The following is a 12,551-nucleotide window of genomic DNA, read 5'->3' on the forward strand; positions in this document are numbered from 1 at the left end:
CAAGATGGCTGCCAACACTTCTTGGATGAAGTACTGACAGACAATCAGATCTCACGATGAGATGTGTGGTTAGGCTCCGTCCAGATATATCTATCTTTTTAACTCTAATTTTCTCAGGAACTACTGAACGGATTTACACCATTTAAGCAAAAGGCATGAGTCTGAACTGAGGTCTACCTCTTTGCCAAATTTGGTGTAATTCCGTTCAGCAGTTGCGGGCTGTAGCTGCGTCAACAGGTCCTATGGGAAAAAGCATGGGGAAAACGTGTTTTGGGACCCCCCTTTTTTCTCAGCCTCCGCTTGACGAATCACCCCGAAATTTTCAGGATAGGAGCAGACTGGAGCTGGCCAAAAGTTTGTAAAATTTCGCAAAGATTCGTAAATCGACGCCAACGTTATTCCAAATAGAATGTTGTGGATTTCCTATGGAAAATAGGTCCTAACTATAACTACCTACTGGTGACTGCCAGTAGGTAATATATACATGTGTATATATATATATATATATTCACTGAAAAAACCATACGTTTCACACATGTTATAGTTATCTGGACATTTCACTCGTACAAAACCATTAAATTTCCCCCGTTATAGTTAGTTCAGCTTACTATAACTCGCGCGCCCGCAATCCACTGCTGATGACGTCACATATTACATCACTCATGACATGGTCAGTGACATCACTCATGACATCACTGATGACATCTCAAATGACATCACTGATGACATCACTGAGGAATCATCCTTGTGTAAGAGTGGCAGACCTCCTCTTATCCGAATATAAACTTTGAAACACACATTGAAAAATACAAACTAAGATTTTGAATACTATAGAGATACCAATACCAGTTAGAACAACCTATTCAGTAATTCCAAAATCTACATGCGCATCCACTCTTTCATCAACACTTCTATATAGTCACTCATACATGTACTCAGTCATCATATGTACTCATACACCTATACATCCTGTTACACACCTACACTCATACATAGAGTTACTCACACACATACTCACACATGCACATAAACATCCATTTACTTGCATGTACAGCTATACACACACCAGTACACTTACTTCTACAGAAACGTACACATACTTACTCTCTAAAAAAATCACTTATAGAAACACATACTTATTTATAAAGGAACTCTTCCAATCTCTCACTCTCATATATCCTCACTTATATACATCAATACTCACATATACTAGTTCAAAACATATGGACTTACTCATAAAGACACTATTGAGACAGTCATTCACTCTCTTACTCACCCATACACACACTCATCCACCCATACTGTCCTGCTCACATACTGTCTTCAAAATACATACAAACAGTGAGTCACTCATTCATGCATCCATACGCTAAGTAACATCCCCCACTGAACCATACAGACACTCATACTGATACTCTAAAAACGAACTAACAACCCATATACACACTCATGTAGCTACTCACCAACCCATGCAGCCACTTATACACAAAGCGAGACGCTGATACAGATATTTAAATATTTAAACATTACTCACTAATACTTGTATTCACTAAGATACTGTTAATAAGTCAGTTATACAATTAATTTTACAAAAAAAACCCATCCATTTAGACACTTATTTACCCTTTTTTTCTTCCATTAACCTTTAGATATACATATATAAAAATAAATTATTTTTCAGAAAGACACACATTCACTGGATGATGTCATCAGTGATGTCATCAGTGATGTCATTTGAGATGTCATCAGTGATGTCATGAGTGATGTAATTCTATCGCCAGTAGATAATATATATATTTATATATTATCTACTGGCGGTCGCCAGTAGATAGTTATAGTTAGGACAGTGTTTCCATAGGAAATCTGAAAATTCTATTTTGAATAACTTTGGCACCGGTTGACGAATCCTCGCGAAATTTTCAAAACTAATGGGGCGCTCTGCTCATCTCCTACCCTGAAAGTCTCGGGGTGACTCGTCAAGCGGGGGCCGAGAAAAAAGGGGGATGCCAAAACGCATTTTCCCCATGCATTTTCCCATAGGAGGACCTTTAGTCGAAGGTACAGCCCGAACGGCTGAACAGAATTACTTGAAATTTGGCAGAGAGGTAGTCCTCAGGTCAGGGAAGTGCATTTTGCATGTATGGAGTAAATCTGTTCAGTATTTCCTGAGAAAATTGCAGTTAAAACACATAAATATCTATAGCCGCGCACGGTAATTTTGATTGGTGGTTACATGTCAGTCAACGTTCGAATCGGTCGAAATCAGGAAGTGTTGGCCGCCATTTTGTTTGTTGTGGGTGCGAGAGTGAAAAAAAGAGGTGGCGAACGTGAAAAGGGGGCAGGGTAGAGAGTTCCTGAACCCCTAGCCTTTGTCAGGGGGTCCTTAAAGGTGAAAAAACATTTTTTTTTTTTTTTAAATCACGGGGTGCGCGCACGGTGAAAAACCTTAAAAAATAAAATAAAAACATATACAACTTAGCATTTAAAAAACCGTACAAATTCACTTAAAAAACCATAGGTTTCACACACTTTATAGTTAGGAATTAGCATTTAAAAACCTTGCAAATTCACTTAAAAAACCATAGGTTTCACACATGTTATGGTTAGGTGGACATTTCACTCGTAAAAAACCCATGAAATTCCCCCGTTATAGTTAGGTCAGATAACTATAACTCGCGCGACCGCCACTTTATCACAAGGAGGATGTCATCAGTGATGTCATGAGTGATGCCACTGACCATGTCATGAGTGATGTAATATGTGACGTCATGAGCACTGGATTGCGGGCGCGTGAGTTATAGTTATCTGACCTAACTATAACGGGGGAATTTCATTGGTTTTTTACAAGTGAAATGTCCACCTAACTATAACATGTGTGAAACCTTTGGTTTTTTAAGTGAATATATATATATATATATATATATATATATATATATATATATATATATATATATATATATCCTTTTACCACGTCGAGACTGCAGGAATCCTCCATACCTTGGCGAACATCGGACATGGACCTCAGGTAAGTGCAAAATTAATTTATTTGAAGTAAACAGCCATAACATTTCGGCTCTTCCGAGCCTTGCTCACATGACAATGTACCTTTCAATGAGTGCAGAATTTAAAGTGACAGTGCAAATTAGTTAAACATCACGTGGGAGACACATTCAGTGCAACTGAAGAAATACTGCATATCGGACAAGAACCAATAACATATTAAATTGCTAAAAAATACTGATGTAACTAGCAAAAATAGAATATGTAAAGCAATGTAATAAAATCGATATTTATATTGACATAACAATCCTAATAAATTGAACATCAGAGTACTTTATGTAAAGAACAGCTACTGATGACAACAGTAGGCGTGTTGAGCTACCCAAGCTACAATCAATGCCTAAATGTATGGCCAAAATACGGTAACATGAAATACTTTCATAAGTGACTAGTATAAATAATAACTAGTCAAATAGCAGCTTGTAAATATCAAAATTAAAAAAAGTTTTGTTGTATAAATTGGTTTGTATGAAAAATCGACTTCTCCCTACTGTGAATAAATATAAAGTGCTGGAGTGATGTTAAAAAAGTGAATATTTAAAAGTAAACGTCACTTAAAAATGGACAGTTCAGATGTCAAAGTGGGTATACCTGTAAAAATCATATTGGAAGAAAGATCAGCTGAGCTAAGCATAGGGTGGGAAGGCGGAATTGGAAGCTGCAATTGTGACCCAAATACCCCATCGAATATTGGCTAAATATAAATATGTGTAGAATGTAACAGGAACCATGTCCCAATGTGCAAAGCTCTGCATACATTACTGACGTGCATAATATATAAATGCATAAATACATAAATATATTAAATAAATATATATAAATAGTGGAATAAATAAGTTATGAACACAACAATAAAATATTGCATGATTCCAATAACTCAAGGGAATTTGTACCGATACAAAACTCCCAATAATGATAACATTCGTCCATATATAATACCATAATTATTTAAAGCCAATACCATTTAAAAACAGATACCCTGATGTCACAATAAATAAATGAATAGCCAAAGACGTGGAAAATGAGTAAAAACAATGCTAAAGGCCTTGAACAGAATGGTGCATGACACAGGAAAACATAAGATAATCTTCAACCGAGACATGTGTCGGGATCCTCAGTAAGATTTAAGCCTGCTGGGGACTTAGAATCTAGTTGGAGGATATATTGTGTCTCTAATCTGCGTAAACTGGACTCGCTGTCACCGCCCCTCCTGCTGGGTGCAATGGAATTGATGACATAGTACTTGAGGCCACTGTTATCACTATTGTGTGCTTCTCTGAAATGCCTGGCAACCGGATAAGTATTATCTTGGGTCGAGATTGCTCGGAGATGTTGTAGAATGCGTTTATGTACGGCCAGTTTAGTGCTGCCTACATATCTAAGCACACATGGACATGTGAGCACATAAACTTCATATTCCGTCTTGCATGTTAAAAGTTTGTTAATCTTATGTTCCCTGAAACTAAAAGGGTCTGTGAAAGACTTTGTGTTTATCCCATGGAGGCAGGCCTTGCAAGTCTTGCATTTGTAAAACCCACTATTGGTTTGTAACCAAGAGGTCTTATCAATCACTTCAGGATTTGTGTTGACCAAGCAATCTCTCATTACGGAGCCCTGCTATGTGTAATAGATACTCTCAAAGGAAGCATGGGGCCTATAACAGGGTCACTAAGTATAATGGGCCAGTTGTAATTAACAATCTTATGTAGGCTAGAATGTTGTCTACTAAATCCCATGATGATTCTTAAAGGATTGGTTGTGTTATATTGCCCCTTGCTGTCAGAACATCCAGCTGCATTGGTATATGCGCCACTGTTTTGTTGCGACCCAGTAACTCATCTCTATACATACCCATGGATTTAGTGATGACACTATCTATTGTATTTGATGAATAACCCCTTTCTCTGAACCTCTGTTTGCTCAAGGATTGCGGCATTTTGAGATCAGTATTATTGCTGAAAATCCTTCTGAGGCGCAGCATCTCACCATAGGGAATGCTACTGATAAGATGGGGTGGATGTGCACTGGTGGCGTGAAGTGTAGAGTTACCTGCAGTGGCCTTGCCGAACAGCCTAGTTTCAATACTGTCATTGTGAATATAGACCTCAGTGTCAAGAAATGTTATACTTGATTGGCTAAAAGTGGCAGTAAAATGGAGATTAAGGTCATTAACATTTATCTCAGTAATTAATTTAACAGCTTGTTCACTAGTGCCATTCCATATTACAAAAAGATCGTCAATGTAACGTAACCAGACAATCACATTTTCCTCAAAGGTTTTGACATATTGGTTTTTGAGGACCAGTTCTTCCCAACGCCCCATGTGCAAACAGGCGTAACTAGGGGAAGAACTGGCCCCCATAGCTACACCCATCTGTTGTCGATAAAGGAGATTATTGTACAACATATCATTGTGATCCCTATATTGAGGGGATTTTTGTGAAAGATAATAACAAACGGCTTGGATACCATCTTCATTTCTAATGCTGGTATATAAGGATGTCACATTCAAGGCCAACATCCAATATTCTTTTTTCTAAGCCACATCCGTAATTTTACGCAAAAAATCCCCAGTGTTTTGTACATAAGAATGCAAAGATTTAACAAAGTCTTGTAGAAATGAATCAATATATATTGAAGTTTTTTCATACATTCCATTCTTTGCCGCAATAATAGGTCTACCTGGTGGTTTGTCAGGATTTTTGTGGATTTTAGGAATAAAGTAAATTGTGGGGATGACAGGATTGTCTTTTTTCATAAAGTTATATTCAGCTTCTGAAATGAGATTTTTTCTTTTCCAACTCGCCAAATTAGTGTAGAATTCTTTATTGGATGCGTTAATGGCCGCTGAGGTAGTTTGAATATAACACTCCCTATCATTTAATTGTAGATAGGCTTCCCGATCATAGTCATCCCTGGTTAAAATGACAATATTGCCACCTTTATCAATTTGGCGTACAATGACATTTTTTTCTTGCTTGAGTTTACGCATGAGAGTCTCATATTTTTGGGTTTGATAATTGTATCGACGTTGTTTTCTCTGAGTCTCAATATGTAATTTTTTGATTTGGGCCGTCACTTTCTCATGAAAAATATCTAGTGAATCCCGTGGCATGATGGGATTGAATGTAGAAGGAAGTCTGAATGAAGTTATCGGAGTAAATTGGCTAGTACCAGATATCATATTAACACTGCTGGTATTTTCATTAGTGCTATTAGGTATATAGCCTGCTCCCTCCGTGTCCCATAGTTCCTGCATTGTCGTTAACAACGGGACATCCGATTGTGATGCGGACAAAGTGACACCTCCGGTATCTTGTACACTCTGTTTGATATTTTTCAACATATGACATTTTTTAAGTTTTAGTTTTCTTACTGTTTTGTATATATCTAATCTGGTGGCGGCATAATCAAAATTGACTTGAGGTGCAAAGGAAAGTCCTAGTTTGAGAATAGTTTCTTCATCCTCCGTAAGCTTTAATTGTGTCAGGTTTACAATAGTGTTATTGCTGGTCATATTGGGACTCATTTTTTCATCCATTGGCCTCTTCCCCCCCTTCTTGTTTTGATTTTGGGCTCCTCTTCCTTGCCCTGCTCCTCTGCCTGCGCCTATAGTTGGCGCGCTTTCGTCGTAGTTTTTTGTAGTTGGTCTCAGACGAAGAGTTTGTCTCCACTCTGCACATAAAAAATTGATTTCTTCACCCGGGGATGGTTTGGATATCTGGCCCACCGCCAAACTAATGCGCAGCTCTGAGTTGGAATCACTGCCACCTGTTGAGCTTAATTCGGAGTGTGGGGTATCAACCAAATTAGTATTTCTACTGGGACCTTTGAGATTCAGTGCACTCTTAGTACTTTTAGGAACCCGAATTGCATCATATTTCCTGGCAAATGTAAAAATCTGGCCAAGTTGATAATTATTGCGATCTCTTTGAAATTTAAAGGCCTTCCTTTCCATGTTTTCACTTCTTCCTTCTTAAGTCTCATCGTCATATCGTTAAATAATTTAGTTTTTTCCTCTGAGGTTTCTATTTTGGTCCAATTCCTCATTGATTTCAGCTATTTCTTTCAGAAGTTGCGCTCTGTCAATGTCTGCATATTTGATAAGAATCAACACCAATCTCCGTGATGATTCTAAGTTACTTTTTGCCCATTCACGCATGAGCTCCGGGTTGGGATTCTCATAGCTTGGGGCCATTAGTATTCTCAATCCCCGTGGTATTCTATTGACATCAATATATTGTTGGAGGGACCTCGATTCCCACCACTTGCTCTGCTCACTCCGTAACTTTTTTCCCAAAACTTTGTATTTTTCTTTAAGAGAACTGTCGATGTTATCTATATCCTCATTGTGGGTTTTGCGGATGTTGAGTGGTATCGGGAGGCTGTCAGAGAACATGGTCATGGCTGCAGCCTCCTGTTCACTTACATTGTCGGCCGACATACTATACAGTGCAAAGTAGGTCAAATTGGGTATGTTGATGATTCTTCCATGGCCACCCCCGCACGGCACATAAACTCTCCGCCCCTGCGTACCTGATATTAATGGCGCGGATTTGTTGCCGTATCCACCTTGTCCTCTGACTCGGATTCAGCAGCTCCTTATCCGTATGCAGCGATTGCGGGTAGGTACAGTGGGGTCAGACGCCACTTTTCCTTTTGGAAACGATTCCTTCCGGGCCAAACCTGGAATCAGTTTCACTGCAGGCGTCATCCAACTGGTGGAGAGGGTCCCGTGTCATAGCCGTGTGAAACAAAACCGGCCAAATATATCCTTTTACCGCGTCGAGACTGCAGGAATCCTCCATACATTGGCGAACATCGGACATGGACCTCAGGCAAGTGCAAAATTAATTTATTTGAAGTAAACAGCCATAACGTTTCGGCTCCTCCGAGCCTTGCTCACATGACAATGTACCTTTCAATGAGTGCAGAATTTAAAGTGACAGTGCAAATTAGTTAAACATCACGTGGGAGACACTTTCAGTGCAACTGAAGAAATACTGCATATCGGACAAGAACCAATAGCATATTAAATTGCTAAAAAACTACTGATGTAACTAGCAAAAATAGAATATGTAAATCAATGTAATAAAATCGATATTTATATTGACATAACAATCCTAATAAATTGAACATCAGAGTACTTTATGTAAAGAACAGCTACTGATGACAACAGTAGGCGTGTTGAGCTACCCAAGCTACAATCAATGCCTAAATGCATGGCCAAAATACGGTAACATGAAATACTTTCATAAGTGACTAGTATAAATAATACCTAATCAAATAGCAGCTTGTAAATATCAAATTTAAAAAAGTGTTGTTGTATAAATTGGTTTGTATGAAAAATCGACATCTCCCTACTGTGAATAAATATAAAGTGCTGGAGTGATGTTAAAAAAGGGAATATTTAAAAGTAAACATCACTTAAAAATGGACAGTTCAGATGTCAAAGTGTGTATACCTGTAAAAATCATATTGGAAGAAGGATCAGCTGAGCTAAGCATAGGGTGGGAAGGCGGAATTGGAAGCTGCAATTGTGACCCAAATACCCCATCGAATATTGGATAAATATAAATATGTGTAGAATGTATATATATATATATATATATATATCTATATCTATATATACCTCCCCGGGGCTTCAACAAACAACTTCGGGGGCACGCGGAACAGTAGGAAAAAGGCGCAAAGCTGAAATGCGTCCTGTTGATTTGAATACGGTAAATAAAAATATTCCTGTATTTTCACCTTCATCTGTGTGCGGTCTCTTCGCTTGCTTGCGGAGTGGGGTGGGGTGCTGAGCTACATATATATATATTATATATATACATATATATATATATATATATATATATATATATATATATATATATATATATATATATATATATATATGTGTGTGTGTGTGTGTGCATATATATTACCTACTGGCAGGCGACAGTAGGCAGTTATAGTTAGGACCTATTATCCACAGGAAATTTGTAACATTCTTTTCCCAATAACTTTGGCGCCGGATGACGAATCTTCGCGAAATTTTCAAAACAGGTGGGACTCTCTCGTCAGCTCCTATCCTGAAAATGTGGGGGTGATTCGTTAAGCGGGGGCCAAGAAAAAAGGGGGGCCCCAAAAGGTGTTTTCTCCATGTTATTTCCCATAGGAAATTTTGGAACAGGCTACAGCCCGAACGGAATTACACCAAATTTTGCAAAAAAGGTAGCCCTTGGCCCAGAAAGAGACCTTTTTAAATGGTGTAAATCCGTTCAGTAGTTCCTGAGAAAATCAAAAACTAGAGGTCAAAAAATCAGTTTCCCATAGGAAAGTTTAGACACAGTAATAGCAAAAACTACTGAACGGCATTACACCAAATTTGGCAAAAATGTAGTGCTTGGCTCAGAAAGCGTCCTTTTTAGGTCTCGCGAGCCAAAGGCTCGAAGAGACATTTTATAACTGGGCTTTTCAAAGTGCTGCCGTGGCCTAAAGCTACAGTGCACGTGAACGTGCACGCGCGCAGCCGCCAATCACTGCTGCGCGCGCACCACTCGCGTGCTTGCCACACAGCGCTCCCGTCCAAGCGATCGCGATCACTTTCGCTTTGATCGCGATCGCTATTACTTTCGTTTTCGGCCGCTCGGCCGAATGGTTGTTTTAAATCTCCCTCTTTCTGCTTCTAAAATGGTGTCATGTATGAAAGAGCTAACTTCAATCTGCGAATAAGAAGCTGAACGTAGAAAAGGCTAACTTCTACAGCATTAAAATAAGATGCTGGCCGAATAACAAGCTAAATTCTATACAGATTCGTGCGAGAAAAACTTTTTGTTCGACATCACATCACATGGCTGCAACCTTAGGCTTAAACATAAAATTGCCTCACACGTCCCCGCCCAGCACCAGGCAGCAGCTCACAAACAGTGGGCGCTTACGTAATACGTACCGTGTACACATGTGTGGCATCGCTGCTAAGGGTTATTCCTCTAATACAAACAAGTCGCTCTTGCTCAAAGTCATTGGCCCGTTGCCAAGCTGGGTCACTGTTGCCCCCGGCGCGCGGCGGGCTCTGTGAACTCCTCCTGGGGTGTGTGCGATCTGCCGCCTTGCAAGTACTCTTTCCAGCGCGTCCTTCTGTCTGTTTCTTAGTCTGTATGTCCCTCACCTAGGGTAAAAGCGCAACCCGCCGTGAGCTCTGTGCCGCGAGCAAACGCCCGGTGAAAGGTCAGTCCCGCTCCCTGCCTCCCTCTCCGAGGAAAGGTCGGTGTAAATATCGAGCTTACTTTCCGTGGTGAAAGAGCGACTCGTCTCTGACTGGGGCACGAGATCTCCTGATCTCTTCCTCTGTTCACTTCAGTCGAGGGACTGACTGTAATGGGGGCTCTCTAAACGGGCAAAGCTACTCTCCCCGGTGACATACTTGTAACCAGCCCCATGCTGACATTGTCTACGGTGTCCTAGGTGAGGGGGGGGTTCAGTCGGAATCCCGGTCTGTCGCCTCCCAAGTCAAACCACTTTATTTCTAGCCCCCTTTCTACTCATTGGTATCATTCTGATCCTGTCTCCCTCCTCCCTGGTGAAAGAGCGGCGTTTAGAGTCCTTCCTAATTTTACTGTTTTATGTGCATTGCATCCAGTCCCTTCCCTGGCGAAAGAAAGAAAGCCCTTACCTTGTGTACTGGTAGATCTAATACGCCCATGACACCTTTAGCAAAGTAGGGTCCTCGTTCCTGGTTTTATGTTTTACTGTCTTGCTTACACAAAGCAGTCTGCATCTCTGCTTAAGTTTTACTGATCGTGATATAACTTTTGCTCTTATCTCTGCCACCTCCCATCCCTCAAGTTGTTTGCAGTTTTTGTTTTTCTAACAAACTTTTTTGTACTCCTGTAAACCTACTCGCACTCTTTCTTGTTATGCATATATGGATGCTTTTTGTATTTCCTCTACAGTGATATTTTCTTCTCCGCTTTTTTCTAGTGTGATCCGGTCCATACATTACTCAAACTTGTGTAATATCTATGAGGCACTTTGTGGTGTTACAGAGTCCGGCACAGCATGGGCATTTGGACTCGAGTAGGACTACTGGGTTCCATGTTTTACTACATGCACAGGAAGAGGATGGTGTACGCCGATCATGTTGGGGATGGGGACACGCGCAGAAGAGATCGTGATGACCGCTAACCGTTTCCGTGACTATGAACTTAAACTAGTACAGGTCATGTATCGTCATGGTGCAAGGACACGCTTAAAACCTATTCCACATAAAGAGCAGGTGAGGTGCATCACCTATAATAAAGTAACTTTGCTTCTTCCCTAGATTTGTCTTTTTTCCTCGCACGCTGCTAGGTAATCAATGTCTGCACATCCTGGACTGTACAAGTCGGGGGTCGCATGCATCGATTTACCTGCATCAATTCCAGAATGTTTCTCCTTCCTTCTACCCTATGCTTAAGAAGCACACATTTACACTAAAAGCGACATAATCTTCAAACAAATTGGCAACAATTGGTACTATAGCTTCCTATTTTCCCTAGTCTAGTATTAAAATAGGCACACATGAGGAAGCTGTGGACTAAGCTAGAAGGCTCCACATTTCTAAAAAGTAGCCTTTCTGGGAAATGTATAGTTTTCTTCCTCGTTGGATGCCTTTCAACAAGAGTCTTAAAGCTTAGGTCTTCACATGGTAAAATTGTCTGTGTTTCCTGGACCTGGTGTTTGCTGCAAGCATTTTCTAGATGACGGAAACCGTTAGCTCATATCCAGCTTCAGGCAAAGCTAGAGTGATGCAGTCATGTTTTCGCATCATTTTGTTGTTGTTGGCATGGGACATATTTTCAGAAATAGAAAATTAAAGACGGCAAAGTTAGACCTTGCAGTACAAACAGAAAAGCTTCAGCAGAACAATTCATCAGGATTCCTATCCTTGCCTCATGGCTTGCTATCAGAAATCTTGTGCACATTGACGGAGGGCTAGAGGATCTGTCCTACTCACTAGTAGAAGTTACATTTCCTTGGCTCCTCTACAAGATATTTATCAAGTGTGCTTGGTTTAATTTCCTTTAATGCAATTAAATTATGTTCCTAATGTACATTCATGACTGCTGAGTTGAAAATCGTTGCTCTTGTAAAACATCTGATGGGTCAAGAATGTTTTGCTGGTTTACTGGGGTGTTCCTTTGCCATGTTTCAAGAAGCCAGGATCACAGACTATAGCTGGTTACCTCTCATTGAACAAAAGCTGGAAAGGGCCTACCTTACTGGATATTAAGAAATTAGGATAAAGGAAGATATACTAAACTTTACTATAAAGGCAAATCCTGAACTCCTGTTTATTTTTGCCATTAGAGATGGGTTAGTTGTATTGCATCACAAATAATCTTTACCATGCCCCCGCTTCAGCTCTTGAAGTCCTAAATGAACAAATGTGTGACAAAATACAAGTTTTACCTGCTATACTTAAGGAGTGTTGCTCTGATTGTACAATTGTAAATACAATTTGCAAA

Source organism: Triturus cristatus, chromosome 10 (assembly GCF_964204655.1).
Source record: "Triturus cristatus chromosome 10, aTriCri1.1, whole genome shotgun sequence".
NCBI classification, from domain to species: Eukaryota; Metazoa; Chordata; class Amphibia; order Caudata; family Salamandridae; genus Triturus; species Triturus cristatus.